General features: G+C 42.1%; 1 long non-coding RNA gene across 1 annotated transcript; it reads left to right on the forward strand.

Annotated features, from left to right (window-relative positions):
- Positions 1 to 1,483: 1,483 nt before the first annotated feature.
- LOC140342345 (uncharacterized) lies at positions 1,484 to 4,549 on the forward strand. The gene is made up of 4 exons (XR_011923043.1): positions 1,484 to 3,143; positions 3,304 to 3,598; positions 4,026 to 4,124; positions 4,235 to 4,549. It is a non-coding gene; the product is annotated as an uncharacterized lncRNA (long non-coding RNA).
- The last annotated feature ends 1,387 nt before the right edge of the window (positions 4,550 to 5,936 follow it).

Genomic DNA, 5,936 nt, shown 5'->3' on the forward strand with positions numbered 1-5,936 from the left:
GGTTATACAATGTTTATGGTTTATGAGTTAATAAAGATCAAGTTACATTTTATTTAAAGCCTGAAAAAAGGCCACAGACAAAATGTTTCCATTCATGTGTCTGGTGTTTTATTATTTTATGCATTGTTTATGCATTTTGGGGTGAGGTGATAGTGGAAAATGCACCCCAAAGAAAAGAAAGATCTAGGCTATGGCTACATAGGCTGTTTCAACAGGAATTAAAAGTCACCAATATTTAACATTTTTTTTTATTCCAATTAAACAGTTTACACCAGTGCGTTTTTGGGTGTCACCCTACAGCTTTGCAACATGACAACAGCAATGTTGTCACACAGTTCTCAAACTTTTTAACCTGAGAGAGAGGAGTCAGGAGTCAGTCTTGGTGGGTTTAAAACTGATGTTGATACTCCTTACCATCTCATATTAGGGAATGTCGTGTCTGGTACTATTGCCAACCTTCTAGCTGCACTTCAGAAAAGTCACTTTACCCATTTACCATGTTATGAATATGTTCTAAATATTGTTGATTCTTATTGATTACTGTTCTAAAGAAACAGCTTGTTGTTGTACCATGTCTTTTCCAAACCATTTACTATGTGGGAGAGGTTGGTTTGCTTTAACCAGCTGGTGGACTCTTAGGCCCTGATTCATCAAGCAAAATCGGAACCTGGCTCGCGCATTCGTATTTGCGATCCAAAATTGGAAGCCGTTGCGCTATTCAACAACTGAATGAGCTCGCTGCCGGAGCCGCGCATCCCCGGCAGTTTTACACTGACGAGCTTGCATTAAAAGTCACTGTTCCCTAAAAAAGCATTCTTTCTAATGGCACACATATTACCCTTAGCCCTAAAAAAATGTTTGTGGTGTTCAAATGTTTAAAACATCTATACACGCCTATCTAAAGGCTTATGATGCCTGATCGGAGGACCGGCCTCGGGGAAAATCTGGCGACTTTCCACGGGCAAAGGCTCGGCTTTGCCATCGGACTAGATTTTCCCACAAAAGTCACAAGCACACACACGTTCTTGTTTGCTTCTTATAAATATATATATGTATATGTGTGTGTGTGTGTGTGTGTGTGTGTGTGTGTGGGTTAATATAAAATAATATGCGTGTATCTATGCGGAACACCGGCTACAAGCAGGTAATGATGCTCATACAGCAGGCGCACGTGCAAATGCGTGGCCACGTTATACAGTAGGTGGGAGTAAACCAGGAAGTTTCATATCTGTATTATCATCATGCCGCGCCCATTGTTTGAAGAGAGGGACCAGCGCTTTATTATTAAGGTAAGTGATTTTTTTTTAAAGTTTTAGCGGGGGGCGGGGAGGGGGATTATTTTTACTACAATAAGCATACATTTTGTCCATGTTTGCACATTTAAATGTGTTTTATGCATCATGCATGTTTGCACATTTAAATCATGTTTGCACATTTAAATGTGTTTTTAGGCTGCTTCTTATATTCCTCAGCCTAAGAAATCACCATCTTTAATCCTTCACATGTCCTAAACCCTTGTTTGTAACTGCTTGAAATATTGAGGCTCCTATTAGCTACTACTCAACCACATTTCTTGGAGGTTGTTGCTGTTTAAAAAGCAAGTGCATCTAGGAGGCAAAAGGCAAAAAGGGTTATTCATGCCCCCGGGGCCATTGGGCTGAAATGTATACCTACATTTCAAAGAACCCCAATTTATTGGGAATGGTGAGGTGCATAAACCAGAAAATGTAGGTTCAGGTCGGGGGACACTTGCTCCTTGCTACGTAAGTGGGCCCGGGGTGCCACTTTTTCAATTAAGGACTCCTATGTGCACTCGCTTTGGAAAAAGCATTCCCAATGTAGGATTTTCTATAGTGTTTGCAATTGGGATCCCCATATCTTCAAATGCTTGTAATTTGGTGGCCTGGGATTTTGTAGATATTTTGGGACTATTATCAATGAGGGTCCTCTGTGCTTGTACACAGAGTTGTAAGGCTGCGAGATATGACATGCAGAATTCCCACACACAGATATCACACTGTGCCCATGATGTCGTTACACATGCCCACAGAGTGGATATATTTTACCAAGTAGTTTTTTTTATATAGAAGCCACAGCACAGCTATAGAATGGGGGAGGGACAGCCTGTGTCCCCATCTCATTCTAGCTGTGCTCTTCTCACTGCCCAGCTCTTATCGGCAGCTGGAATCCTCTGCATGGATGACAGCTGAGAATGGAGCGTCCTCTATTGTTCTTTCAATGGAGTAGAGCTGCAGATGAGAGCTGGGTAGAGGTCCACACACCTAAAGATGGCTGTTCACAACTATGTACATGCACATATTTCGATGTGTGTATGTATGGTTTGTAAAAATCTTCATGATTAAGCTCAATCAGAGGTAGATCATCTGAAGAGCACTAATTTGCCTCCTCGCTATCACGCAAGCCTGGAAATTATCTTTCTTTGTCCGGAGGACAGTGGAAGCCTTCTGGTAGAATGTCCCCCGGATAGCTGAGACCACAATCCTGATTTTGGTGAATGCACATTATTCTACTGTATCACATAGATATTCCCGTGTTTTGTATTTCTCCACTTTTTTTATAGATTTTTTTTTTTTCACGTGTCAACAAAATAAATCCACATGTGCTGCATTTTCTGACCCAGTGCAACAGTGCTTACATTTTGCCCCTAGATTGTATGTATGTATGTCTGGCACTTACTAATGCTTCACTAAAACCAGATAAACAGAGTTTACATCTAGGAGCACAATTATTGGTTTTAAAATGGTTTTAACAGGATTAAGCTTAGTGGGTGGCAACTGGAAGCTTCTTAGTAATAGTAATAGTATACCCCAATATATCTTCACACAATATTAACAAACAGTTTACATTTGCAACCAAACTATGTCAATTTGCAGCAGAAAATATATCATGTTTGGTTGTTGTCAAAATAACTCACATTTGGTTTCTCTTTTTCTTTAGACAATGATTCGGCAGAGATATGACCAGCAGCGTTCGATTTTTGTAAAGCGCCAAATCGTGGAGAGACTGGCATACAGGCTGTGGACCCCTGCAGGGACGCGCCCAACAGTCGCCCAGATCCAACATACTTGGAGCGACCTAAAGACCGGATTTGGTGCGCAAAGTGGGGGACGGCATCCTGTCTGGTAAGTTTTGCATTTTTTCTTCTCCTCTTGTTAAGGAGTGGTGTTTTAGAATGTTTGTTGTTTGTGTAAAGTAGTATTGTTTAGCCTAGAACTGTTTGTTTTTCACTTCCTATATTTTACTACCCTTATTAATTTTGTATATTTGATTTTGTTATTACAGCCAACTCTCCATTACGCCGGCTACAAATTATACAGCGGCCACACAGGCGACTGGCCATCCCCCAGGATGTGGAGGAGGAGGAGGTGCCATCCCTAGGGGAGGAGGAGGCAGTCGTTTTGGACGTAGGCAAAAAGTATCATTTAGAAGTTCTGCATTATTCTATTCACCTTAAATAACCTTACAAATCTACTTTAGTCCTGCCCACCCACTTTTACTTATGCTGTTTTTTTATCTACAGCTGCTGCAGCGCCCTTGCCAGCACCTCCTCCACAGGACACAAGTTCCTCATCTGAATGTAAGTATTTCTCCATTTTAGATATTGTGAACATTCCTTAAAAACCATGAAAAGAAAGTAGGAGATACTTTGTTAGGCCTAGCTCCATCAAGTATCATTAGTAGTGTATGACTAGCCTCATGTCTAGGCAGCTTTTAACAGAAGACAAAGGTTAAATGTCACTTAGCCACGTTTGTCCCTTGTGAAAACCCACAACCTTCATTGCCAACAAACTGCTTCACTTTAGTTCCATAGCCATTATTAGCTTGGCCCCAGGAATAACCTTTCTTTCTTGTTTGGCACGGTGTAAACAGCAAAACTGTCAGATGAGATGACATAACTTGAATTTTTTAGTACTGTGCAGTTTAAGAACTAGCTGCATATTATACTGTTACATTTGGTCAGTACTTACCTCTCTTATTTTTTTGGTCTCCTTCTACAAATACAGACAGTTCCACATTGAGGGAGGCAGCCAGCCCTCCTGAGGAGCTTCCGAGCCCCCCACCACCGCCACCCCAACCCTGGCGTCATGGCAGACATCCTCCTGGTAAGTTTATATTTTCATTTGTTTGGTATTTAAAAGGACAGTACTTTTAAAAAATGTTTGGACCAAACTCTTCCAGTTAATATATTATTTGTTTTTTCCTCACCCGCCAGGAGGTAGACAGGATAGCCTGTATTGGCTGCACTGGAGGATGTCTGCCATGGAGCACCACTTCAGGCTGGCCCCTCCTCGGGATCTGCCTGGGCGGTACCGTTTAAAAAAAAAAAAAAAACAAATGTTTTAAAAGAAGTTTTGTTGTATTGTTATATTTTTATATTTGTTGGGGTTTGCACATTTTAAGTTATTGGGGGGAGATTCAAAAAATAAAACTTTTGTAAAAAAAACTAAAAGCCAGCTTTTGTGAATTTAATTTGTTTTTTTTTTATTAAAGTGCACAATTTTCCAGCCTGGCCAATCCAATTCAATCCCTAAAAAAAACACAAAAAAAGAAATCTTATTTTTTACACAATGGTTATTTGAACCATAAAATATTGAACATGCTCTTATCCTACACAAACCTGTTTTGCAGCTTGGTTGAGTTTGCTCCATTCCTCCATTGATCACTTGGTCAAAACATCATGTGACCTTAAAAGTAACAGAGTTGGGTATGTTAGATATGTCCCCCTCAAAATATATGTAATTGTAACATCATTCAAGAATACATTTGGCATAGAATACACAGCTGAACACCTTAGTATGTCATTTTGACCTATTAGCAAGCACATTTATCTGTTACAGACAAGTGTCAGAGAAGTGTGGTGTGCCATATTTGGTCCCTAGACTCAACTAGATTTGTGTTCATTTAGTGAACAAGGATGCAATTGTGTATTTGGAAATAATGTTTAGATTTTTTTAAGGTCATTACAGCAATACTTGAGTATTGAGCTGAGACTTCATACTTGATTAGAATCACTTTGACAAATTTACAAACTGGAACATTCTTCGGGGAGTAGATAGCAAAACTGCATTTGGAGCATACTTGGGCCGCATCAAAAGAAACTTAGATAGGTAAAATGTCAAAGTGCGAGGGTTACTAACCTGTGGACATTGGGCAGACACAAAATATAGATATTTATATATTTTATACAAACAAGCGTCTTCACACAGGATACCAACTCAAACCCACACTGGTGATCTCATGAAGTCCCGAAAAAATTGAGTGAAGAATGACAGGAAAATTCTCGGAAAAGACAGGGAAAGAATGTTCTCAACTGGCATCCGGCATCCATTTACATAGTTCGCCCTAACCGGCCATGGCCTACTTTACCAGCCCGGCCACGGGCGTGGCCCACCCTAACAGCTCGGCCACGGGCCACCTCCACTTCCTGGACTCAGCCACGGGACCCCCCCACAGCAGGCTACGGTCCACCTTCATAGCACGGGCGCGAGTGCGGCCCACCTTCAGAGCATGTCGATTGCTTGCCCGTGTGTTAGGAGGCAGCCAGGGGCACGGGGTGGGCTGGCAGGGGCACAGGGTGGGCTGGCAGGGGCACGGGGTGGACGGGCAGGGGCACAGGGTGGGCTGGCAGGGGCACCCATTGGCCGGGAAGGGGCACAGGGTGGAGCCTGGGAGAAGAATGGAGCTGGCTGCTCTGCAGGAGATGGGGGGCCAGCAGGGCTTATTGGGATTTGCAAACCAAGCCCGTGAATAATCGCCTGATGTAGGCGAGATTGTTGGCCAAGGGATTCACTTAACATGTTATAGAGATGGTCAACTCTGAACATGTAGGCACCCAAAGTGGTCGATTAATGTTGGACCGATTCTATCAGATGATGCACGGCCGCCAGATGTTGTTGGTTAAATTCTCGGCCCTG

Source organism: Pyxicephalus adspersus, chromosome 12, assembly GCF_032062135.1.
Source record: "Pyxicephalus adspersus chromosome 12, UCB_Pads_2.0, whole genome shotgun sequence".
Classification (NCBI taxonomy): Eukaryota; Metazoa; Chordata; class Amphibia; order Anura; family Pyxicephalidae; genus Pyxicephalus; species Pyxicephalus adspersus.